The sequence below is a fragment of the Oncorhynchus masou genome, chromosome 11, assembly GCF_036934945.1.
Source record: "Oncorhynchus masou masou isolate Uvic2021 chromosome 11, UVic_Omas_1.1, whole genome shotgun sequence".
In the NCBI taxonomy this organism is placed as follows: domain Eukaryota; kingdom Metazoa; phylum Chordata; class Actinopteri; order Salmoniformes; family Salmonidae; genus Oncorhynchus; species Oncorhynchus masou.
This window is the reverse complement of record NC_088222.1, coordinates 58,581,597-58,609,415: the sequence shown is the minus strand read 5'-3', so window position 1 is coordinate 58,609,415 and position 27,819 is coordinate 58,581,597.

Below are 27,819 nucleotides of genomic sequence, written 5' to 3'. Positions count from 1 at the left end.
AATGTATGTTATCTGTGAGATTCTTCAAAGTAGCCACCCTTTTCCATTATGACAGCTTTGTACACTCTTGGCATTCTCTCAACCAGCTTCATGAGGTACTCACCTGGAATGCATTTCAATTACCAGGTGTGCCTTGTTAAAGTTAATTTGTGGAGTTTCTTTCCTTCTTAATGCATTTGAGCCAATCAGTTGTGTTGTGACAAGGTAGGGGTGGTATACAGAAGATAGCCCTATTTGGTAAAAGACCACGTCAATATTATGGCAAGAACAGCTCAAATAAGCAAAGAGAAATGACAGTCCATCATTACTTTAAGACATCAAGCTCAGTCAATATGGAAAATTTTGCAGAGTTACCTCTGCTAAAGAGGATAAGTTCATTTGAGTCACCAGCTTCAGAAATCAGTAATTAACTGCACCTCAGGTTGCAGCCCAAATACATGCTTCACAGAGTTCAAGTAACAGACATATCTCAACATCAACTGTTCAGAGGAGACTGTGTGAATCAGGCCTTCATGGTCGAATTGCTGCAAAGAAACCACTGCTAAAGGACACCAATAATAAGAAGAGACTTGCTTGGGCCAAGAAACATGAGCAATGGACATTAGACCGGAGGAAATCTGTCCTTTGGTCTGATGAGTCCAAATTTGAGGTGTTTGGTTTCAACCGCAGTGTCTTTGAGTGACGCAGAGTAGGTGAATGGATGATCTCTGCATGTGTGGTTCCCACCATGAAGCACGGGGGAGGAGATGTGAAGTTGTGGGGTGCTTTTCTGGTGATACTGTCAGTGATTTATTTGGAATTCAAGGCACACTTAACCAGCATGGCTACCACAGCATTCTGCAGCGATACGCCATCCCATCTGGTTTGCGCTTAGTGGGACTGTCATTTGTTTTTCAACGGTACAATGTCCCAAAACACACCTCCAGGCTGTGTAAGGGCTATTTGACCAAGGAGAATGATGGAGTGTTGCATCAGACAACCTGGCCTCCACAATCACCCAACCTCAACCCATTTGAGATGGTTTGGGATGAGTTGGACCACAGAGTGAAGGAAAAGCAGTCAACGATTGCTCAGCGTATGTGGGAACTCCTTCAAGACTGTTAGAAAAGCATTCCAGGTGAAGCTGGTTGATAGAATGCCAAGAATGTGGTTACTACATGATTCCATATGTGTTAATTCATAGTTTTGATGTCTTCACTATTATTCTACAATGTAGAAAAAAGTAAAAAATAAAGAAAAACCCTTGAATGAGTAGGTGTGTCCAAACTTTTGACTGGTACTGTATATCTACCAGCCATACACTGTCTGGGAGTCATGCTGTTCATTATAATATTTTTTACAGATAAACACTGTTTATGTGTGTGTATGCATCTGTGTTGGTGTGTGTGTGTCTCCAAGTATGTGCCGCCCAGCTAGCTGTGTGCTATCTGTCTGCGAGTGGCGGAAAACAAGAACACCAGATGGGGAGGAACGGATTGGATCCACCGACTGCCGTTTGCTTGTTTAAAAAATTCCTCCTCGCTCCGATCATTACATTACATTACATTTAAGTCATTTAGCAGACGCTCTTATCCAGAGCGACTTACAAATTGGTGAATTCACCTTCTGACATCCAGTGGAACAGCCACTTTACAATAGTGCATCTAAATCATTAAGGGGGGGGGGGGGTGAGAAGGATTACTTATCCTACCCTTGGTCCCAGAGCGAGACGCTAGTTTCTGGCTGTGTCACTCCACTTGAGAGAGAGAGAAAGAAAGAAGAGATATCGAGTGCGAACAAGATATAAAGTGCATTTAGAAAGTATTCAGACCCCTTGGTTTTTTCCACATTTTGTTACGTTACAGCCTTATTATAAAATTGTATAAATTGTTTTTTCCCCCTCATCAATCTCCACACAATACCCCATAACGACAAAGCAAAAACAGGTTTTTGAAACTTTAGCAAATGTATAAAAAAATCTCACTTAAATATCCCAGACCGTTTACTCCCTCCTTTGTTGAAGCACCGTTGGCAGTGATTACAGCCTCGAGTCTTCTTGGGTATGACGCTACACCTGTATTTGGGGAGTTTCTCCCATTCTTCTCTCAGGGATGAAAAGTGCTGAGGGCCCAAAAAGGTGACTCATTTATTTTTTTGCACTGAAACAAAAAATCCCTGCTAGGGGGAAATGCATGTTTTAACTCATTAAACAACAAAGAATATGATCTACATGATCAGTCTCTGTGTGTAAAATAAAAAGTGGTTAATATGAACCTAACTCACAGCTAAAAAGTGTAAAGAAATCCAATCCAATGTTATTTGTTGCCTAGACTTTACTGCTAATGACACTCTTGAGAAAAAACAATACACTAATATTACAGTCAGCCAGACAGACTTTATAATAGAATGCTTGTGACCACACACAAAAATGTTGCACTTGGGAAAAAAACATCTTAAAGTAGAAGTCAAATGAAACAAACAGGCATTCTATTGTTGCTCTATTATAGTAGCCACTATAGACATCTATCAAGTGCACAAGGCTACATTCTATTGTTGCTCTATTATAGTAGCCACTATAGACATCTATCAAGTGCACAAGGCTACATTCTATTGTTGCTCTATTATAGTAGCCACTATAGACATCTATCAAGTGCACAAGGCTACATTCTATTGTTGCTCTATTATAGTAGCCACTATAGACATCTATCAAGTGCACAAGGCTACATTCTATTGTTGCTCTATTATAGTATCCACTATAGACATCTATCAAGTGCACAAGGCTACATTCTATTGTTGCTCTATTATAGTAGCCACTATAGACATCTATCAAGTGCACAAGGCTACATTCTATTGTTGCTCTATTATAGTAGCCACTATAGGCATCTATCAAGTTCACAAGGCTACATTCTATTGTTGCTCTATTATAGTAGCCACTATAGACATCTATCAAGTGCACAAGGCTACATTCTATTGTTGCTCTATTATAGTAGCCACTATAGACATCTATCAAGTGCACAAGGCTACATTCTATTGTTGCTCTATTATAGTAGCCACTATAGACATCTATCAAGTGCACAAAGCTACATTCTATTGTTGCTCTATTATAGTAGCCACTATAGACATCTATCAAGTGCACAAGGCTACATTCTATTGTTGCTCTATTATAGTAGCCACTATAGACATCTATCAAGTTCACAAGGCTACATTCTATTGTTGCTCTATTATAGTAGCCACTATAGACATCTATCAAGTGCACAAGGCTACATTCTATTGTTGCTCTATTATAGTAGCCACTATAGACATCTATCAAGTGCACAAGGCTACATTCTATTGTTGCTCTATTATAGTAGCCACTATAGGCATCTATCAAGTTCACAAGGCTACATTCTATTGTTGCTCTATTATAGTAGCCACTATAGACATCTATCAAGTGCACAAGGCTACATTCTATTGTTGCTCTACTATAGTAGCCACTATAGACATCTATCAAGTGCACAAGGCTACATTCTATTGTTGCTCTATTATAGTAGCCACTATAGACATCTATCAAGTGCACAAGGCTACATTCTATTGTTGCTCTATTATAGTAGCCACTATAGACATCTATCAAGTGCACAAGGCTACATTCTATTGTTGCTCTATTATAGTAGCCACTATAGACATCTATCAAGTGCACAAGGCTACATTCTATTGTTGCTCTATTATAGTAGCCACTATAGACATCTATCAAGTGCACAAGGCTACATTCTATTGTTGCTCTATTATAGTAGCCACTATAGACATCTATCAAGTGCACAAGGCTACATTCTATTGTTGCTCTATTATAGTAGCCACTATAGACATCTATCAAGTGCACAAGGCTACATTCTATTGTTGCTCTATTATAGTAGCCACTATAGACATCTAGCAAGTGCACAAGGCTACATTCTATTGTTGCTCTATTATAGTAGCCACTATAGACATCTATCAAGTGCACAAGGCTACATTCTATTGTTGCTCTATTATAGTAGCCACTATAGGCATCTATCAAGTTCACAAGGCTACATTCTATTGTTGCTCTATTATAGTAGCCACTATAGACATCTATCAAGTGCACAAGGCTACATTCTATTGTTGCTCTATTATAGTAGCCACTATAGACATCTATCAAGTGCACAAGGCTACATTCTATTGTTGCTCTATTATAGTAGCCACTATAGACATCTATCAAGTGCACAAGGCTACATTCTATTGTTGCTCTATTATAGTAGCCACTATAGACATCTATCAAGTGCACAAGGCTACATTCTATTGTTGCTCTATTATAGTAGCCACTATAGACATCTATCAAGTGCACAAGGCTACATGTGTGTAAAAATCACTCACTCACTCACTCACACACACACATTACTGTCAAGTTCAACACACCAAAAACAATATATTTGGGCTACACTGAACATTATTACATTGTACACTTTCTGCCTGTGGACATCTGTTCTACAATGTGCCAACAAAAATGAGGCAAAGTGTGTGGTGTTCCTATGTTGGCATCCAGCTTAAGACAGGCCCAGCTCCAGCTACACTTGATCCCTGAATCCACTTGTTTAACAGGCTATGCCTCATTTTCACCTAATACTCTCATGAATACTCTCATGAAAATTAACCACATACTGTAGAGGCAAACATTAGTTCACAGATAAGTGTTTAGTTCCTTAGCTAGTTAACATTTCACGGATTGCCAGGATCCAATAAGCAACTAACGCATTATAACTTAAGGAACGGCAAGCAGTTAATACTATAGCTAAATGGGTAGGTTACTAATGTTAGCTCATCTGGTGTTGTAAAGTTAGACCAGCATCCCAGAGTCGCCTCTTCACTGTTGATGTTGAGACTGGCGTTTTGCAGGTACTATTTAATGAAGCTGCCAGTTGAGGACTTGTGAGGCATCTGTTTCTCAAAGTAGACACTCTAATGTACTTGTCTTCTTGCTCAGTTGTGCACCGGGGCCTCCCACTCCACCTATGATCTTCAGTTTCTTGGCAATTTCTTGCATGGAATAGCCTTCATTTCTCAGAAGACGAATAGACTGACAAGTTTAGAAGAAAGGTCTTTGTTTCTGGCCATTTTGAGCCTGTAATCGAACCCACAAATGCTGATGCTCCAGATACTCAACTAGTCTAAAGAAGGACCGTTTTATTGCTTATTTAATCACAACAACGGTTTTCAGCTGTTCTAACATAACTGCAAAAGGGTTTTCTAATGATCAATTAGCCTTTTAAAATGATAAACTTGGATTAGCTAACACAACGTGCCATTGGAACACAGGAGTGATGGTTGCTGATAATGGGCCTCTGTACGCCTATGTAGATATTCCATTAAAAATCAGCCGTTTCCAGTTACAATAGTCATTGACAACATTAACAATGTCTACACTGTATTTCTGATCAATTTGATGTTCATTTTAATGGACAAAAAATGTGCTTTTCTCTCAAAAACAAGGACATTTCTAAGTGACCCCCAAACTTTTGAACGGTAGTGTATATATACGGGATTCCCTTGCCCCTTATCAGCAGCTGATGCAGAGTAAGCAGTCAGCCACTCAACTCAACCAAGAAACTACAGCATCTATCATCATATTCTCAAACGATTACAAGTCCTTCTATAACATTGTAGAAAATAAAAACGGCAATTTAAATTGCAGCACCAACAAGGTTTGATATTAAAAAAAGGATGTGGCCATGGATACAGAGTTTTTGCCCACTACCCGCCGGAAACCTCGTTCTTAAAGCTAAGGATCAGGATCACAGTCTGTGCATGTGTTATTTTACGCACAAACTCACACTCCCATCTCATTTCGCTCTCTACTCACCCTCTTCTGAACCATGATGATGTATGGCTTTGCCTCATATTTATGAGAAGCTGAAATAAAAACCCTGCGGCGATTTGAACGAACATTCCAAAACATATATTATGAAGGCTACAACCTTGTCTGTCTGTAGCAGTCCCTGCACTTCGGAGAAAAAACTATCAGCGTTTTGTGTGATGATGTAGGTTAACCTTTATAGGTGTTGCCATATCGTAGTTCCTGAAAAAATAACAGTACGTGACTGCCTGTCTGAATCCTGTGATGGGAAAAATAACATTCAATCACTAATTACACTGTGTGTCTGTGTCTTTCTGCTTTCCACCGCTGGGCATGCCTAACTCAGCAGCGAAGAAGAACATGACATTGCTAGACTGCCTGTTTGTGTCGTGCTTATGTTCGCAATAGAAACTACGTTTGTACGAACATGTCAATAATGTATTTTGGGTAAAAAATAATAATAGCTGCATGTAGCCTATTACCATCCTGAAAAAAGAACATGAAATTGCGCGTATGCTTACTGAGGCATGGCAGCTGAGCACTCAGCACAGCAAATAAGTTGACATGCGCAGAAATATCCATCTTTTTTTATATGAAGACTGGAACACTGAATCAGTAACCCATCCACAGTTCTGTTCTGAACGGTCCTTTATCTGTTCTCAACCAGCAGCAATCCTGTCACTGCCATTCACAGAGAAGCATATATCCTTGTTTGAAATAGTGTATAGCCTAATTCATCACGCACTGTTATCATCATGAAGAAGAAAGACCTCCTTGATCTTCAATCATCTAGATCTTCTAATCACTTAGTTGCCAGATTCCACTGATTATGTCACCCCAAGGTAAACAGTGGGAAGGAAAATTAATCTTCTCAGTCAACCATAAACCATTAACATGGGAACTGTAGTTCTTTATGGAACAAAAGCCTACAAACACCAACACTTTGACACTTCTGGGCCCATACATAACCCCTGAGCCAAATTCTTGTGACCATAAACATTTAGATGTACGAAACAGCCAAGAACGTGTACGCCGATACGGCAGCGTCAACTCCGTCCAGCATGTCAATTTGTCCCCATTTTCGCAGCTTGTTCACAACCGTGACCAAAATGATTACACGGTGACACTTGATTTAAATTAAACAGGTCCACTTTTCTCCTGCTGCGCGCACATGTCTTTATACACTCTCTTTTGCTCTCTCTCTCTTTTTTGCTCTCTCTCTCTCTCTTTTGCTCTCTCTCTCTCTTTTTGCTCTCTCTCTCTCTTTTGCTCTCTCTCTCTCTTTTGCTCGCTCTCTCTTTTGCTCGCTCTCTCTCTTTTGCTCGCTCTCTCTCTTTTGCTCGCTCTCTCTCTTTTGCTCTCTCTCTCTCTCTCTTTTGCTCTCTCTCTCTCTCTTTTGCTCTCTCTCTCTCTCTTTTGCTCTCTCTCTCTCTCTTTTGCTCTCTCTCTCTCTTTTGCTCTCTCTTTTGCTCTCTCTCTCTCTCTTTTGCTCTCTCTCTCTCTTTTGCTCTCTCTCTCTCTTTTGCTCTCTCTCTCTCTTTTTTGCTCTCTCTCTCTCTTTTGCCATCTCCCTCTCTCTCTCCCTCAAAGTGATTGAACCAGGGGGAATTCAGCCTGTCTCTTTAATTTATGTGAGATAGGTTTCATTATTCACAGTCTGAATGTAATATTCATCACAGGAGGGCAAAAAAATTCAAGAGGAAATGTAGGAATCCTGCTGCAAGGATAACTGTGCCTAGGACAAAGTTCTGAGCGATTGACTGATATTTCTACCCAGGGCCAAATGTCTCTGTACTCCTCCCTGTAATTTCTCCCCTCCCCTCTCTCCCTTGATATCTGTATATCTATGTCTTGCGCTGTCTCTCTCCTTCTTCATCACACTGTCAGTTTCTCTCAGTATCTGAATATCTCTCTACCTCTTTCTATCCCTTGCTATCTCCCTCTCTTGCTCTCTGCATCTATATCTCACTCTTCCATTCTCCTCCTCTTTCTCTCTGTCTCTTACACACACCACCTCTCTCCTCCCCTCTTTCCATCACCATCCGTGCATTTCTATGTTATCTCTCCTTTTCATCTCCTCCTTAAACTAAAGAGGGAATTGGTATTCTTGAGTCATCACGGCAGGACACGCTTATCTTTTCAGAGGCCTTTGAAAGAGGGCTGATGCTGCATGTTTTGGATTTTAGATAGGAAACCTCTGACATCTCATGACACGCTCAAACCAGCTAGTTGAAAAGGTTCGTGTCAGCCGCCCCAGGGTTTAACCGCCAATAGAATTGGATGTAATGAGCATAATGCGCTAACAAATGGAACTAAGATTACACCTGCACAGCCGTATTTGTGCACAGAATGAATGGAAATTCCCATACAGGAAATCTAGGAGTTGCCATTACTGTTATGAACACTAGTAGAATGGTAGGATTGGAGGATAGTTATGGTTATGGGATAGTTACGGCATATGGTTAGGATGTTAGGCCCAATTCTGGTACCTTTGACTGTGATGTGAAAATGCCCAGTTCCTTGTACAAACACAGCACAAGGCTATTATTATGGAGTGTGTGGAGGGTCAATATTGTGTGGCAACATGTTCCCAGAAACACTTGCTGGTAAATGAAATTGCAAGATTGAAATTTGAGATGTGTTTGTAAAAAATGTAAGAACATCCATGGGTTAGGCAACCCCTGTGTAGCTAAGCTAAGGACATCGGGTTTGGGCTAAGAAACAGACCCAAAAGTACAACCAAGGAAGTTGAGTGCCGTAAGCCGCAATTTACACCCACCATCAACCCTACAACAGCACCAGTGATGTAGTGTTGAAACAACTTTAATGTGCATTTACCCTTTGCTATACCACTGAACAGCACCCTAGCCAATAGCTCTGTTACAACACGGAACCCTAGCCAATAGCTCTGTTACAACACGGAACCCTAGCCAATAGCTCTGTTACAACACGGAACCCTAGCCAATAGCTCTGTTACAACACGGAACCCTAGCCAATAGCTCTGTTACAACACGGAACCCTAGCCAATAGCTCTGTTACAACACGGAACCCTAGCCAATAGCTCTGTTACAACACGGAACCCTAGCCAATAGCTCTGTTACAACACGGAACCCTAGCCAATAGCTCTGTTACAACACGGAACCCTAGCCAATAGCTCTGTTACAACATGGTAACATGCACTCTACAGACCTTTCATGGACGAACTGCAACATCGCTTTCCGACTTACACGACTTCAAAATACAGTAACAGTCAAAAGTTTGGAGACACCTACTACACTGTAGAATAATAGTGAAGACATCAAAACTATGAAACAACACATATGGAGGGGGTATACAGAAGATGTCCCTATTTGATAAAAGACCAAGTCCTTATTTTGGCAAGAACAGATCAAATAAGCAAAGAGAAACAACAGTCCATCATTACTTTAAGGCTTGAAGGTCAGTCAATACGGAAAATTTCAAGCAATTTGAAATTTCTTTAAGTGCAATTGCAAAAACAATCAAGCACTATGATGAAACTGCCTCTCATGGGGACTGCCACAGGAAAGGAAGACAAAGAGTGACTTCTGCTGCAGAGGATAAGTTCATTAGAGTTAACTGCACCTCAGATTGCAGCCTAAATAAATGCTTCATAGTGAAGCATTTAGTAACAGACACATCTCAACATCAACTGTTCGGAGACTGCATGAATCAGGCCTTCATGGTCGAAGTGCTGCAAAGAAACCACTACTCAAGGACACCAATAATAAGAAGAGACTTGCTTTAGCCAAGAAACACAAGAAACACAACATGGAGGAGGAGGTGCGATGGTGCTTTGCTGGTGACACTGTCTGTGATTTATTTAGAATTCAAGGAACACTTAACCAGCATGGCTACCACAGCATTCTGCAGCGATACGCCATCCCATCTGGTTTGCGCTTAGTGGGATTATTATTTGTTTTTCAACAGTACAATGACCCAAAACACACCTCCAGGCGATGTAAGGGCTATTTGACCAAGGAGAGTGATGGAGTGTTGCATCAGACAACCTGGCCTCCACAATCACCCGAACTCAACCCAATTGAGATGGTTTGGGATGAGTTGGACCGCAGAGTGAAGGAAAAGCAGGGAACAAGTGCTAAGCATATGAGGGAACTCCTTCAAGACTGTTGAAAAAGCATTCCTCATGAAGCTGGTTTAGAGAATGCCAAGAGTGTGCAAAGCTGTCATCAAGGCACAGGGTAGCTACTTTGAAGAATCAAAAATATATTTTAATTTGTTTAACACTTTTTTGGTTACTACATGATTCCATATGTGTTATTTCATTTTTTTGATGTCTTCACTATTATTCTACAAGGTAGAACATATTTTAAAAAATCAAGAAAAACCCTTGAATGAGTAGGTGTGTCCAAACTGTTGACTGGTACTGTATGTCGACTAAGCCTTGAGACAATTGAGACAGATTGTGTATTTGTTCAGAGCGCAAATGGTGAAGACACAATATTTCAGTGCCTTTGAATGGGGTATGGTAGTAGGTGCCAGGCGTAATGGTTTGAGTATGTAAATAACTGCAACGCTGCTGGGTTTTTCATGCTCAACAATTTCCCATCTGTGTCAAGAATGATCCAGCATCCAAAGGACATCCAGCCAACTGGACACAACTGTGGGAAGCATTAGAGTCAACATGGGCCAGCATCCCTGTGGAAAGCTTTTGAAACCTTGTAGCATCCATGCTCCGACAGATTGAGGCTGTTCTGAGGGCAAAAGGGGGTGCAACTCAATATTAGGAAGATGTTTCTAATGTTTTGTGCACTCAGTGTATGTTTCAAGTTTCATGTTTTAAGGTCACATGCACAAGTACAGTGAAATGGCTTTCTTGCAAGCTCTAAACCCAACAATGCAGTAATCAATATCAATGTACATGTAGTAGTAAAAATAACATAAGGTAGTACAAAACACAATAAATAAAAAATAAGAACACAGGAAGTAAGCTATATACAGGGTCAATTGCAATAACATATTCACAATGTGCAGGGATACTGGAGTGATAGAGGTAGATACAGTATGTATAGGGTTAAGGTCACTAGACATCAGGATATATGATAAACAGTGTAGCAGAAGCCTACAGTGCATACAAACAATCATGCATCATTCACACCCTTCACTATCTCCAGTCATCTATGTCAGGCCACCACAGCAGGGCCCAGTAGGACAGTTCCCATTCCCATCAAGGCCTTCCCCCATTCATGGTTTCATGTCTTACAGTGCATTTGGAAAGTATTCAGACCCCTTTGACTTGTTCCATATTTTATTACGTTACAGCCTTATTCTAAAATGTATTCCCCCAAAAAATGGACAATCAATATACACACATCACCCTAAAATGACAAATAAAAAACTTGTTTTGGATTTTTTTTTGGGGGGGGGGGGCAGATTTATCACAAACAAAAAACTGAAATATCACATTCATAAGTATTCAGAACCTTTAGTCAGTACTGTGTTGAAGCACCTTGAGTCTTCTTGGGTATGACACTACAAGCTTGGCACATGTATTTGGGGAGTTTCTCCCATTCTTCTCTGTAGACCCTCTCAAGCTCTGTCAGGTTGGCTGAGGAGTGTTGCTGCATAACTATTTTCAGGTCTGTCCAGAGATGTTCGATTGGATTCAAGTCCGGGCTCTGGCTGGGCCACTCAAGGACATTCAGAGACTTGTGCCTCCTGCATTATCTTGACTTGTGTGCTTAGGGTTGTTGTCCTGTTGGAAGGTGAACCTTCACTCCAAGCAGAACAGAAACTGGCTTATGTTTAGTTGAGTGATGTAGCTGGCAAGGTAACTGCTGTTTAACTTAACAGAAGAAGAAACATGAGTGTTTATTCACAGGGCTGAGCTAGTATTGTAACTGACATGTAATGTTAGCTAATGTTTCATCCCCGCGACTGAGGTGAATGAATGAGCTACGCTAGCTGGTAGCTACCACAGCCAGGTCAGCTCGAGCCTCGTGTTCTGTCAGATAGCAATATAAGGTGGCTATTATTACTATCTAACAGCAGCTGTTTGTATGGAAATGTTTTGTAGCCTTTGTTTTGTCACGTTTCAGAAGTAAATTAACTTGGCAAACTTTCGTCAGTTGATGTAACATTAGAGAGAGAGAGCTGGCAAAAGTTGGTTTACATTAGCTATTATTTTTGCCTCAATCAATCTAAGACCTGAATCAAACAATGAAACCATCGGCCAAGATTGATATTCTGACGTTTTTTCAGTGCAATGTGAGTTGTATTATTCAGTACGTCAATGTTAGTTTATTGATCTGTCATTTTCCATAGCTAATCCCCTACTTTTCACACTGACACAGTAATAAACAGCTTTACATTTACAGGCTTCACGGTCATGGTGCACAGTAGAGGTCTTCGCAGGACCGATTTCTTCATCCCGCTCCCGCCTGCACCACTGGCTTTCTGTCCAAATCCCACCCGCGACCAACCGCAGTCCACAATGTTATTTTAGGCGTATGTGACGCAGCTCACTTGCCAGACATGGTCCCAGAATTTTTTGCCCCATAGGTAACATCAAAATCGCAAAAATAAATTACCGATATTTTCACATGACCCTTACATTGTATTACTGGGCTATATCAGCCAATATGCTAGATGTAGTTTGAATAGAGCAGAGTTGGAGAGGCTTGCACTTTCTGTTGAGCTATGTTTATAGCCTACATTTTAGGAGTGGGAAGATTTTCAGACCGGTCAATATTTAGGCCTATTGCTAGGCAATGTAGTAAACTATAGCCTAATAATGGGCCTATTTAGGAAGTACGTTTCCTTGGAAAGATAACTGCCCCGTGCTTCAACGCCCATGTATACATAGGCTATAGCCTATTATTTAATTGAGACCACATGCGCACCTGATCTCACAGGGATGGCTACTGAACTGGAAACAGCAAGAATGACGATAGCGACACTTGCTTCGTTTTGCAAAGTCCTATAGGAAACAGCTTCCCCTTTCGAAGGACGATTTGCAGGCAGAGACAAATAAATGGGTTACTTATTGAACATGAAAAGGTGCAATGCTCGCTCACCATAGTAACCTAATATGTGTGCATTGTGCCTTACATTTTTTGATTGCACTTCGACTCATGTTGGCCCTCCACTTCTTTTCATGATCAATATTTATTTACAGACAATGTAGTAAGCTAGTCTAATTATATTTAAGTTAATTTTATATTCAATTTTTTCTTACCTTTATTTAACCAGGCAAGTCAGTTAAGAACAAATTCTTATTTTCAATGACGGCCTAGGAACAGTGGGTTAACTGCCTGTTCAGGGGCAGAACGACAGATTTTGTACATTGTCAGCTCGGGGATTTGAACTTGCAACCTTCCGGTTACTAGTCCAATGCTCTAACCACTAGGCTACCCACTGCCGCCGATTCTTCGGAGAGGTAGACTACTGAAGTTAAAGCAGCAAATACTGAGTGGGTGAATAATGCGAAAATATGTGCTTTTAATACAATAGGTAGGCTAATGCATACAAAGCAGAAAGAGGATCGTTTCAAAATAATCTGTGGGACAAGAACCATATTTGAACCCGACGCCCGACGCGCAGCAATGATCGGAACACGCAGGTCTCACAAGGCATCCTGCGGGAATGCAGCCATCTCGTGCAGTCAGTACACAACACTTTGCTCATCATGTCTAGCAGGATCAGATGGTGACAGGGGTCACAGCAGGGTCAGACAGACAGGGAAGACCAGTCTATGGAGCTCTTGCAGTATACTCAGTGAATTATACAAAGTTTCATCTTGAATTGATGGGTAGACCTACAGTAGCTACAGGACAGCAATTTAAGCTTAAAGCTACAGTCTGGGAATAATGGTAAATTCAACTATGGAATCATTAATTATATTCTTGGATAATATAAAGTATTAATGTACACCAGTGCATTTAAGATGAAGGATGTCATTTTTTTTTCATGAGCATGACCTTATTTCTATTACAGCATATTGGATGACTGTCATTTATATTCCATTCACCCAGTTCAACATAACAGTGATTGGTTTAGACTACTCCATGATACTAGAATATTCCCTATACCCATCATGAGGCTGCTACATCCTGGCCTATGAATGAACGTTTACAACGTAGGTGCACACAAGTCGAGACACAAATATGTGACAGAGAGTGACACATGGACAGAAGGTGACATTCAATACCATCTTGTACAGTCTTGCCTACATCCAGCTGATAGTGGGTGTAATCATTAGTACAACAGTTGCAAACGAGTTTCTATTGGACAAATTCAGGTATTTATGTTTATCCCCGTTTTGTTTCCGTTTGCTTCTGTTTATGAAGCGTTTTTCAACACAATCAACGGAATTAATACACCCCTGTTCACGTGTAATCACTGGGGACAGCAAGGAGTCATCATGTCAGGTAGTCCTGAGGCATGGCATGAGAATTTTGGCAAACTCTAACTTTATGCTGCAGTAGTTTATGTGTCAGGGGCTAGGGTCAGTTTGTTATATCTGGAGTACTTCTCCTGTCCTAGTCGGTGTCCTGTGTGAATCTAAGTGTGCGTTCTCTAATTCTCTCCTTCTCTTTTCTTTCTCTCTCTCAGAGGACCTGAGCCCTAGGACTATGCCCCAGGACTACCTGACATGACAACTTGCTGTCCCCAGTCCAACTGGCCGTGCTGCTGCTCCAGTTCCAACTGACCTGAGCCCTAGGACCATGCCCCAGGACTACCTGACATGATGACTCCTTGCTGTCCCCAGTCCACCTGGCCGTGCTGCAGCTCCAGTTTCACCTGTTCTGCCTTATTATTATTCGACCATGCTGGTCATTTATGAACATTTGAACATCTTGGCCATGTTCTGTTATAATCTCCACCCGGCACAGCCAGCCAGAAGAGGACTGGCCACCCCACATAGCCTGGTTCCTCTCTAGGTTTCTTCCTAGGTTTTGGCCTTTCTAGGGAGTTTTTCCGAGCCACCATGCTTCTACACCCGCATTGCTTGCTGTTTGGGGTTTTCGGCTGGGTTTCTGTACAGCACTTTGAGATATCAGCTGATGTACGTAGGGCTATATAAATAAATTTGATTTGATTTAGAGAGAGGACACTTAAATTCACACAGGACACCGAATAGGACAGGAGAAGTACTCCAGATATAACAAACTGACCCTCGCCCCTCGACACATAAACTACTGCAGCATAAATACAGGAGAGACAGGAGGGGACAGGAGACACTGTGGCCCCATCCGAGGACACCCCCGGACAGGGCCAAACAGGAAGGATATAACCCCACCCACTTTGCCAAAGCACAGCCCCCACACCACTAGAGGGATATCTTCAACCACCAACTTACCATCCTGAGACTAGGCCGAGTATAGCCCGCAAAGATCTCCGCCATGGCACAACCCAAGGGGGGGCGCCAACCCAGACAGGAAGATCACATCAGTGACTCAACTCACTCAAGTGACGCACCCCTCCTAGGGACGGTATGAAAGAGCCCCAGTAAGCCAGTGACTCAGCCCCTGTAATGGGGTTAGAGGCAGAGAATTCCAGTGGAAAGAGGGGAACCGGCCAGGCAGAGACAGCAAGGGCGGTTCGTTGCTCCAGAGCCTTTCTGTTTACCTTCCCACTCCTGGGCCAGAATACACTCATATGACCCACTGAAGAGATGAGTCTTCAGTAATGACTTAAAGGTTGAGACCGAGTTTGCATCTCTTACATGGGTAGGCAGACCATTCCATAAAAATGGAGCTCTATAGGAGAAAGCCCTGCCTCCAACTGTTTGCTTAGAAATTCTAGGGACAATTAGGAGGCCTGCGTCTTGTGACCGTAGCGTACGTGTAGGTATGTACGGCAGGACGAAATCAGAGAGATAGGTAGGAGCAAGCCCATGTAATGCTTTGTAGGTTAGCAGTAAAACCTTGAAATCAGCCCTTGCCTTGACAGGAAGCCAGTGTAGGGAGGCTAGCACTGGAGTAATATGATCCACTTTTTGCAGCCATCCACTTTCTTATGTCTGAAACACATGCTTCTAGCGAGGGCAATTTTGGGGCTTCACCATGTTTCCTTGAAATGTACAGCTGTGTGTCATCCGCATAGCAGTGAAAGTTAACATTATGTTTTCAAATGACATCCCCAAGAGGTAAAATATATAGTGAAAACAATAGTGGTCCTAAAACGGAACCTTGAGGAACACCGAAATTGATCATTGGAAACAGGATGCATCTCAGCTACATTTTGAGTCTCATAGCAAAGGGTCTGAATACTTATGTAAATAAGGTATTTCAGTATTTTATTTAATACATTTGCAAACATTTGCACATTTCTAAAAATCTGTTTTCGCTTTGTCATTATGGGGTATTGTGTGTAGATTGATGATTTGTTATATTTTTTATTACAATGTATTACAATCAGCAAAGCAGTACTGTAGCATTATCTCTGATTCTGATGACCATTTATCAATGGAGCGAGTCACAGGTGCTTCTGCTTGTAAACAGGAAGCAAGAGACGGAGTGATGATATGATTTGCCAAATTTACGTGTGTGCATTTGTGTGTGTTAGGCAGGCATGTGTGTGTGCATGTGCATGCATTCTATACACAGTTGTGTCCAAAAATGATTGTACCCCTTGATAAACATGAGCATAAAAGACTGTATAAAATAAATAATACAAATAGTGAGCTATATTGTATGCTCAGGTTTTATTTTATACTAATATAATTGCTTGGAGAAATAGATTTTAATTAACAAGTAATAATAAAAAAAATACAATTGGATACCCTGTTTTCAATACTCCAGCACCCTCGCCATGTGAGGATAACGACACTGGGCCTTTTTCTAAAATGTTTTATGAGATTGGAGAACACTTTGTTAGGGATCTTCGACCATTCCTCCATACAGAATCTTTCCAGATTCTTGATATACTTTGTCTGTGCTTATGGACTGCCCTCTTCAATTCAAATCACAGGTTTTCAATGGGGTTCAAGTCCAGAGACTGAGATGGCCATTGCAAAATGTTGATTTTGTGGTCAATTAACAATTTCTTTGTGGATTGTTGATGTGTCTCGCTGGAAGATCCACTTGTGGCCAAATTTCATCCTCCTGGCAGAGACAACCAGGTTTTTGGCAAAGTTGTCCTGGTGCAGTCGTTTTTGGTCATCTTTATCAAGGGATCAAATCATTTCGGACCAGACTGGTTGTGGGGTGCTTATTAGAGGTCGACCGATTATGATTTTTCAACACCGATATCGATTATTGGAGGACCAAATATATCTGATACCGATTCATTTGTATTTATTTGTTTGTAATAATGACAATTACAACAATACTGAATGAACACTTTTACTTTCACTTAATATAGTACATCAATAAAATCAATTTAGTCTCAAATAAATAATGAAACATGTTCAATTTGGTTTAAATAATGCAAAAACAAATTATTGGAGAAGAAAGTAAAAGTGCAATATGTGCAATGTAAAAAAAGCTAACGTTTAAGTTCCTTGCACTGCACATGACAACATATGAATGCTGGTGGTTCCTTTTAACACGAGTCTTCAATATTCCCAATTAAGAAGTTTTAGGTTGTAGTTATTATAGGAATTATAGGACTATTTCTCTCTATACCATTTGTATTTCATATACCTTTGACTATTGGATGTTCTTATAGGCACTTCAGTATTGCCAGTGTGACAGTATAGCTTCCGTCACTCTCCTCGCCCCTACCTGGGCTCGAACCAGGAACACATCGAAAACAGCCACCCTCAAAACATCGTTACCCATTGCTCCACAAATGTCGTGGCCCTTGGGGATCAACTACTGCAAGTTCTCAAAGCGAGTGCCGTCACGATTGAAACGTTATCGCACCTCGCTAACTAGCTAGCCATTTCACATCGGTTACACTAGCCTAATATCGAGAGTTGATAGGCTTGAAGTCATAAACAGCGCAATGCTTGATGCATTGAGAAGAGCTGCTGGCAAACGCACAAAAGTGCTGTTTGAATGAATGCTTACAGCCTGCTGCTACCTACCTCAGTCAGACTGCTCTATAAAATATCAAATCATAGACTTAACATATAACATAATAACACACAGAAATACGAGCCTTAGATCATTAATATGGTCAAATCCGGACATTATCATTTCGAAAACAAAACGTTTATTGTTTCAGTGAAATACGGAACCGTTACGTATTTGATCTAACGGGTGGCATCTCTAAGTCTAAATATTGCTGTTACATTGTACAACCTTCAATGTTATGTTGTAATTATGTACAATTCTGGCAAATTAATTACAGTCTTTGTTAGGAATAAATGGTCTTCACACAGTTTGTAAAGAGCCAGGCGGCCCAAACTGCTGCATATATCCTGACTGCTTGCACAGAACGCAAGACAAGTGTCACAATTTCCCTAGTTAAAAGAAAGTCATGTTAGCAGGCAATATTAACTAAATATGCAGGTTTAAAAATATATATGTGTCTATTGATTTTAAAGAAAGGCATTGATGTATATGATTAGGTACACATTGGTGCAACGACAGTGCTTTTTTCGCAAATGCGCTTGTTATATAATCACCCGTTTGGAGAAGTAGGCTGTGATTCATTGAGAAATTAAATGCAAAGCAGGACAAGCTAGATAAACTAGTACTATCATCAACCATGTGTAGTTAACTAGTAAATATGTTAAGGTTGATTGTTTTTTATAAGATAAGTTTAATGCTAGCTAGCAACTTACCTTGGCTTCTTGCTGCACTCGCATAACAGGTAGTCAGCCTGCCATGCAGGCTCCTCGTGGAGTGCATTTAAGGCAGGTGGCTAGAGCGTTGGACTAGTAACCGGAAGGTTGCAAGATCGAATCCCAGAGCTGACAAGGTAAAAATCTGTCTTTCTGCCCCTGAACAAGGCAGTTAACCCACCGTTCCTAGGCCGTCATTGAAAATAAGAATGTGTTCTTAACTGACTTGCCTAGTTAAATAAAGGTAAAATTATTTTTTTTAATCGGCCACAATCGGTGTCCAAAAATGCCAAATACCGATTGTTATGACAACTTGAAATCGGCCATTCCGATTAATCGGTCGACCTCTAGTGCTTATGTGTCTGTCTGTCTGAAGAATACATGTGTGTACGTGCCTGAGCCGTGGCTCTAGCTCTGCTGACAGAATTGTTATCTGTGGACAGACTCCGGGCCCTGGCGGCTCTCCTATATGTGCCCTGGTGGATAATGTTTACTGAAAGATGTGAAAGCTGTCTGGGTGCTGCTTACTGAGCCATATATCAATGTGCAGCCTCCCTCTCCCTCTGCTCTTTTGCTCTCTGTATCTCCCTCCTCCTCTATAATTTCCTCTTTCCTCTCTCTGCTTCTAGTTTTTGCTCTGTGTGCTTTATCGTTGGTCTCTCTTCTCATACCACACACACAGCCGTGTTTTCATGAAATGTCAGGACTTTTGTGTTAAATTTTTTCACCATTAAAAATCCTATTTTCCCTAAATCTAACCCCAAAAACCCTAACCCCGAAACCCTAAACTTTAAGATTAAAATAAACTCAGCAAAAAATAAACGTCCTCTCACTGTCAACTGTGTTTATTTTCAGCAAACTTAACATGTGTAAATATTTGTGTGAACATACCAAGATTCAACAGCTGAGACATAAACTGAACAAGTTCCACAGACATGTGACTAACAGAAATGGAATAATGTGTACCTGAACAAAGGGGGGGTCAAAATCAAAAGTAACAGTCAGTATCTGATGTGGCCACCAGCTGCATTAAGTACTGCAGTGCATCTCTTCTTCATGAACTGCACCAGATTTGCCCGTTCTTGCTGTGAGATGTTACCCCACTCTTCCACCAAGGCAAGTTCCCAGACATTTCTGGGGGGAATGGCCCTAGCCCTCACCCTCCGATCCAACAGGTGCCAGATGTGCTCAATGGGATTGAGATCCGGGCTCTTCGCTAACCATGGCAGAACACTGACATTCCTATCTTGCAAGAAATCATGCACAGAATCAGCAGTATAGCTGGTGGCATTGTCATGCTGGAGGGTCATGTCAGGATGAGCCTGCAAGAAGGGTACAACATGAGGGAGGAGGATGTCTTCTCTGTAACACACAGCGTTGAGATTGCCTGCAATGACAACAAGCTCAGTCCGATGATGCTGTGACACACCGCCCCAGACCATGACATGACCCTCCACCTCCAGATCCCACTCCAGTACAGGCCTCGGTGTAAAGCTCATTCCTTCGACGATAAACAAGAATCTGACCATCACCCCTGGTGAGACAAAATCACGACTCGTCAGTGAGGAACACTTTTTGCCAGTCCTGTCTGGTCCAACGACAGTGGGTTTGTGCCCATCGGCGACATTGTTGCCGGTGATGTCTGGTGAGGATGTGCCTTACAACAGGCCTACAAGCCCTCAGTCCAGCCTCTCTCAGCTTATTGCGGACAGTCTGAGCACTGCTGGAGGGATTGCGCATTCCTGGTGTAACTCGGGCAGTTGTTGTTGCCATCCTGTACCTGTCCCACAGGTGTGATGTTCGGGTGTACCGATCCTGTGCAGGTGTTGTTACAAGTGGTCTGCCACTGCGAGGACGATCAGCTGTCCATCCTGTCTCCCTATAGCGCGGTCTTAGGCGTCTCACAGTACGGATATTGCAATTTATTGCCCTGGCCACATCTGCAGTCCTCATGCCTCCTTGCAGCATGCCTAAGGCACGTTCATGCAGATGAGCAGGGACCCTGTGCATCTTTCTTTTGGTGTTTTTTCAGAGTCAGTAGAAAGGCCTCTTTAGTGTCCTAAGTTTTCATAACTATGACCTTAATTGCCTACTGTCTGCAAGCTGTTAGTGTCTTAGCCGACCGGTCCACAGGTGCATGTTCATTAATTGTTTATGGTTCATTGAACAAGCACTGGACACAGTGTTTAAACCCTTTACAATGACGATCTGTGAAGTTATTTGGATTTTTAATTATCTTTGAAGGACAGTGTCCTGAAAATAGGCAGTTTCTTTTTTTGCTGAGTTTATAATTGGAACAAATTCAGGACCTGGAAAGTTTTCAGGATATTAAGGTGAAATACTAGGACATTGGGGTCCTGATAATGTAGGAAAACAAGTGCACACAGCACACACACACTCTGTCACTGTCATTTTCTTCATAATGATCGCCCATAGGGAATTATTTTTAGGAAAAGGAAACAGAATTATAGTGGGGGTTGAGTAGCGAGAAACAGAATTGGCATGCTAAACAGGCCCGTCTAGTGTTTGTGGAATGTGTGTAGCGTGTGTGTGTGTTTTAGCGCGCCAGAAAGAGATGTCAACAAGGCAGGGACGCTCCAGGAGAGAAAGATCTCCGATTAATCAGATGAAAGGCGGGAAACCGACGCCAGGGAAGTGTCAAAATACCGGGGGGAGACGTTTCCCCGTCGTGCACCATCTCTATCACAAACATATTAATCACTGCCAGAGCTTCATTCACCAAGCACACGGTGTGTGTATGTGTGTGTCGAGAGTCTGTTACCAGACAATACACTTCACAAGGTTTCGAATCTCAAAGACCCCATTGAGCACATCAAAGGAGCTATGTATATGGATTGAACAATTATTTACTTGCCTGTGAAAATTTTATAACAAGCTATAAAGAGATTGAATGTAATAAATATGCAGGTAGGGGAAAGTTGGGTACATTGAGACATTTCTTTAGTCAGCATCACTCCATCAACGGAAATATAGTATTGTCAGGACATTGGCCTGGAGGGGAGGTTTATGACAGTCATAAATATCTCTTCCCCCCCTTTTTCCTATCTCTACCCTACTGAGGTTACATTTGCAAAACCCTTGGTTAACATAGATTCTGGGAACATCAGAAGGTGGGGGGAAATGAACTATATTCTGGTAATCCGACCAATGGAACAAATGCGGTGGTACTTAATGAATATGATGTTGTTCGGTTGTCATCTGAGACATTCTCATCAATGATAAGATGACATAAACTCTACAGTGGAAAGTCTACACATCAGAGTTATCGGATTCACATGGAATTGTTGTTCAATTTAAATGTTTGAATATGAAATTATTCGTGATGGGATGAAATGTGATTTTAGCTTCTAAAATATGAGATTTGGGATTTCACAAGATAGGGCTCTGCTTAATCAGTGGCCTGCCCGTGTGAAGGGACATGGGCTATAAAACTTTTCAAACACGCCCTCCTCTCCCTTCCCATATAAGCCCTTGATGACAATATAACCTCCTGTTCCAAGGACGTGAGGACGGCAGTCCTATGTCAGAATGGTTCAGATAATAACTACAGAACAAAGCCAACATCAGCGTGAGCTTTGGTTGCAAATGGTATGAACTCTGAACTCTTATTCACTAGAGAAGTGATACCTCCTAGCCGTTGAGTTAGCAACAGCAGATGCAAACGAGGGTTAGGAAGGAACAGACAGAGTATGCCATCTATCACCCAATGACGTTACTACAACGTATTCAATTGACAACCAGAGACATTCTTCAAAGGACTCGGTTGGGCAACACAGCCTCCCATCTACCACCAAACTACCGAAGCTCAGCTCAGAGTAAATATTTATTGCATTTTCCTTTTCCAAATGGGCGGTAATTTAGAATGCATAAGATACTGTATTTACGACAGCTTCTTCCCTTTGTTCCTCAGTCTTCCCGCTCCTTCACTCAAACCCAGCCCCTTCTCTTTTGAGTAACAAGCTGTCATGTCTGTTCCGCCCGCTAGGGACGTTTTCCTTTATGATGTAATTTGTAATCAAGTTATGATTTAATTATGTGTATGTCTGTGTGATTAGTTAGGTATTTAGTAAATAAATAAATAATCCCAATTTTGTATTGCTGATTCAACTTGTGAGCCAGGGTTCGTGCAGATAACCAAGAATTTACAACTTTCAGATGAAACTGAATTAAGATGACGATTAATATTGACTGCTATTGATGTAAAATATTACTAGGTCTTTAAGAGTTTATTTGGAAGATAACAGCTCTATAAATATTATTTTGTGGTGCCCAACTCTAGTTAATTACATTTACATCATTAGCTCAATCGGGTAATATTAATTATGGAGAAAATAGCATGTCATATCACTTAATCCGGCATAGCCAAAGACACGACAGTATTCTATCATTCTATCTAACAAAGACATCTATATATATTTCAGGATGTTGTGTATCCCTGGAAATAATCAGAACTCATGCCAACATAATATTTTTGAAACGTAGCTTAAGTTGTTCCAAGTGGTCTCTTGGCACAACTTTAACCCGGGTATGATGTAACGTGAACCGCGGGACAGGGCAAGTTAAATTTCTGTACTGAATGAAATATTACCACTACCATTTAAAACCATGTCTATCTTTATTTCCCAATCAATTCAACACAATAGCATTTTTGTATTTTAAGCATTTCTAACACAGGCTTAAAACCTGATGGGGCTACGGGTTCCCAGCTGGGAACCTCCCCTCCCCCTCCAGCCCCCCACGGTGACGCAGGGAAAGCAAAAATATTCTTACAAATATTTAACCTCCACACATAAACAAATCCAATAGCTTAAATGAAAGATAAACACCTTGTTCATCTACCCAGCATGTCAGAATTTTAAAATGTTTTACAGCGAAAACATAGCACATATTTATGTTAAACCACCACTAGGGAAACATACAATATGTAGCCACATGGCTATGCAAATTAGCACAATCACAAACGCAGGATTAAAATTAAAATAATTCACTAACCTTTTGAAAATCTTCATCAGATGACAGTAATAGCACATGTTACACAGTACATTTATGTTTTTTTCAATAATATGCAATTTATATCCATAAATCTCCATTTACATTGAGCCATGTTCAAAAAATGCAGCAGAAATGACCGGAGAAATTATAATTATCTCCAGCAGCTAACGCCAGATAACAGCAATAAACATCATAAACTTTGACTAAATATACATGTTCTACATATATTTAGAAAGATACACTTCTTCTTAATGCAAACGCTGTGTTACATTTATTTTTAACGTTACAGAATTCGTTCACTATTCAATAATCTGAGACGGCGCTCAGCCATTAGCATTATTTCTCTACTATGTTGGATTCGACAAAAATACAATTTTATAACATAAATATTCCCTTACCTTTGATGGTCTTCGACAAGAATGCCGTGGAAGGAGTTATACTTACCTAATATAACGTTTGGTTGCAGTTGGTGTGTCTTTGTATTAGCAAAAGCTAACATCTTCAGGTGAATTACCCCAAAAATGACTTCTGGTCACGAAAATTGCTCATCAAAACTTCAAATTTACATATTATATGTCGACTAAACTGGTCAAACTAAATGCAGAATCAAGCTTTAGGATGTTTTTAACGTACAAAACAATTGCCGATTAAATCAAACGTAACGAACTCACTTCAACCAGCTTGGAAAAAAATGTCCGTTTTTCCAGAGCGCGCTCCTGAAAACTCGTGACACCTAAGTGTTTGGCCCACCAAGCAGTCAAAGCTCGTGCTATTTTCTCCGTTGCACGTCTCACTGTAAGACGGGAGCGCGCTGAAGAGATAGAAACTGTTCCCAGAGCCATAGCTGGTTGGGAAGGGTGGGGGCGATGACGTCAAAGTTGGGGGAATTTTCTAAGGAGGGAGAGATAGTTTGGAAGAATGGCTGCCCTGTGAGTTCTGCTTTACATACAGACATAATTCGAACGGTTTTAGAAGCTTTAGAGTGTTTTCTATTCAATAATAATTATTATATGCATATATTAGCAATTTTTGACAGTTTTTGTTTTAGTTTACTTTGGGCACACCATTCATCCAAAAGGGGGCAGTATTTCCCATAGCCCTAACACCTGTGGGGGGGTAGATCAGCTCCATCAATGTAATAGTCTGCATCATTTCCAATCCCCGATATCTTTTTTGGTAAATATATACAGTACCAGTCAAAAGTTTTAACACACCTACAATGAATAGGGTTTCTCTTTATTTTTACTATTTTCAAAATTATATTCAGACCGTTTGTTATGAGACTCGGAAATTGAGCTCAGGTGCATCCGGTTTCTATTTATCATCCTTGAGATGTTTCTACAACTTGATTGGAGTCTACCTGTGGTAAATTCAATTGCTTGGACATGATTTGGAAAGACACACACCTGTCTATGTAAGGACCCACAGTTGACAGTGCATGTCAGAGCAAAAACCGTATACTTTTTCCACATTTTGTTACATTACAGCCTTATTCTAAAATGTATTTAATCGTTTTTTTGCCCCATCAATCTATACACCCCATAATGGCAAAACAAATACTTTTTTTATAAAAAAAATATATATTATTTTTTAATACTTTAATTTAGATTTTAGATTTTTGAAAATTTATGTTAAAGAAAAAACTAAAATATCACATTTACATTACAGTATTCTGACCCTTTACTCAGTACTTTTCTGCACAGCTATTTTCAGGTCTCTCCAGAGATGTTCAATCAGGTTCAAGTCCGGGCTCTGGCTGAGCCACTCAAAGACAGACTCCTGCGTTGTCTTGGCTGTGTGCTTAGGTTCGTTGTCCTGTAGCAAGGTGAAACTTTGCCTCAGTCTGAGGTCCTGATTTTTTTTTTTACTGTTTTGTTTAGTTGTTATGGGGTATTGTGTGTAGATTGATTCTGGGGAAAAGCCATTTTAGAATGACGTATCAAAATGTGGAAAAGTCAAGGGATCTGAATACTTTCCAAATGCATTGTATATACAGTTGAAATCGGAAGTTTACATACACTTAGGTTGGAGTAATTAAAACTTGTTTTTCAACCACTCCACAAATTTCTTGTTAACAAACTATAGTTTTGTCAAGTCGGTTAGTACATCTACTTTGTGCATGACACAAGTAATTTTTCCAACCATTGTTAACAGACAGATTATTTCACGTATAATTCCCTTGTATCACAATTCCAGTGAGTCAGATGTTTATGACATCATTTGAGTCAATTTTAGGTGTACCTGTGGATGTATTTCAAGGCCTACCTTCAAACTTCCGCTTTGCTTGACATCATAGGAAAATTAAACGAAATCAGTCAAGACCTCAAATGGTAGACCTCCACAAGCCTGGTTCATTCTTGAGAGCAATTTCCAAAAGCCTGAAGGTACCACGTTCATCTGTACAAACAATAATGTGCAAGTATAAACACCATGGGACCACGCAGCCGTCATACCGCACAAGAAGGAGACGCGTTCTGTCTCCTAGAGACGAGAGTACTTTGGTGCAAAAAGTGCAAATAATTCCCAGAACAACAGCATAGGACCTTGTGAAGATCCTGGAGGAAACAGGTACCAAAGTATTCATATCCACAGTAAAACAAGTCCTATATCAACATAACCTGAAAGGCAGCTCAGAAATGAAGAAGCCACAGCTCCAAAACCGCCATAAAAAAGCTGGACTACGGTTTGCAACTGCACATGGGGACAAAGATTGCACATTTTGGAGAAATGTCCTCTGGTCTGATGAAACAAAAATAGAACTGTTTGGCCATAATGACCATCATTATGTTTGGAGGAAAAAGGGGGAGGCTTGCAAGCTGAAGAACACCATCCAAACCGTGAAGCACAGGGGTGGTAGCATCATGTTGTGGGGGTGCTTTGCTACAGGAGGGACTGGTGCACTTCATAAAATAGATGGCATCATGATGAGGAAAAGTATGTGTATATATTGAAGCAACATCTCAAGACATCAGTCAGGAAGTTAAAGCTTGGGCGCAAATGGGTCTTTGGCTGTAACCCAAAAATGTTGTGACCATGCTTTGACGTGCTACCGTTGAGGTTGCATTGCAGTATGAGTAATGCACAGCGATGGATGAGTACACACAATTAGGCCGCATGTGTGTTCACGCACAAATTTCAGAGCACCTGGGTCCAATCCTTTAACCTGGAATCCAAACTGTTATGCTTCACCAAGTGGTAACAATCCAGGCACAAATCTCCCCACCGGACACGGTTTCAAACTGTCTGCCCTTCCCACTGTTTCTCCCATCAGCCCTTCTGATTTCCACAATGTCCAACTAAAAGTGTCAAATACCCTAATAAAATAAAATAAATGTCCAACTTCTACTGTACTCTGCCAAGGCCTATAGGTGTTTCATACATGCAGGATGTTGAAAGATGGAGAGCCTCATCTGACCACACAAAGGGTCAGAGCTGAGGAGGAGGTGGAACCGAATTCTCTCTTTGTGCTACTGAGTAAAATAGGCTCCCTCTCTCCTTTCTCTTTCCTATTGATTGCATCCCTCTTTTAACTGACATCCAAGACACTATTGAACTCTACGGTGCACTGATCCATTGCGGATAGAGACTGCGGCAAATTCCCTCTTCAATTTGGCAGGAGGATGGAAGGGGAGGAAAACAAGCTCCGTTGCACGAGATCAAACCACTCACCCATCCCAAGAGAACAAGAAAACACATTTCTTCACACTTAACTCGTTTAAACCTTAAATGGGTCGTGCACTTCATATAATAAAGGAATTCTGCATTAGCCACAAATTGAAGATTTGCGAGAGTGACTAACGTTACTCCAGTTCAAGCTTCAAATTGAGATGCTTGAGCAGAGATTAGAAGGATGTTCTTTTTTCTCTCGGTCTCTGCCATCTGATTGGCTCCTTCTGATGGGACAATCAGAACAAAGGGAGGTGAGGGAGACCTGTCTGTGATGTCATCAGTGCTGACAGTTCATCGTCAGTTGACTTGTGTGCTTCGCTTTATGTTGGTTCTGATGTACACCACCCACACAGTGCCCTAGGACAACCATCCAAACACACAATCAACCGCTTTACAAGTGAGAAGAGAGACCGTCCATGTGTTTCCGATATATACAGTAAATACTGCCTGCTGGCATACTAGTTAGTATGCAAGGCATGACGGTTACTTCCTACCAAGAAGAGCTGTATGTTGGGTAGTAACTGATTGCATGTAATGAGTTATATGTAATCTGATTACAAAAAAACCCAGCAAGATTACAGATACACAAACTAGATGATTA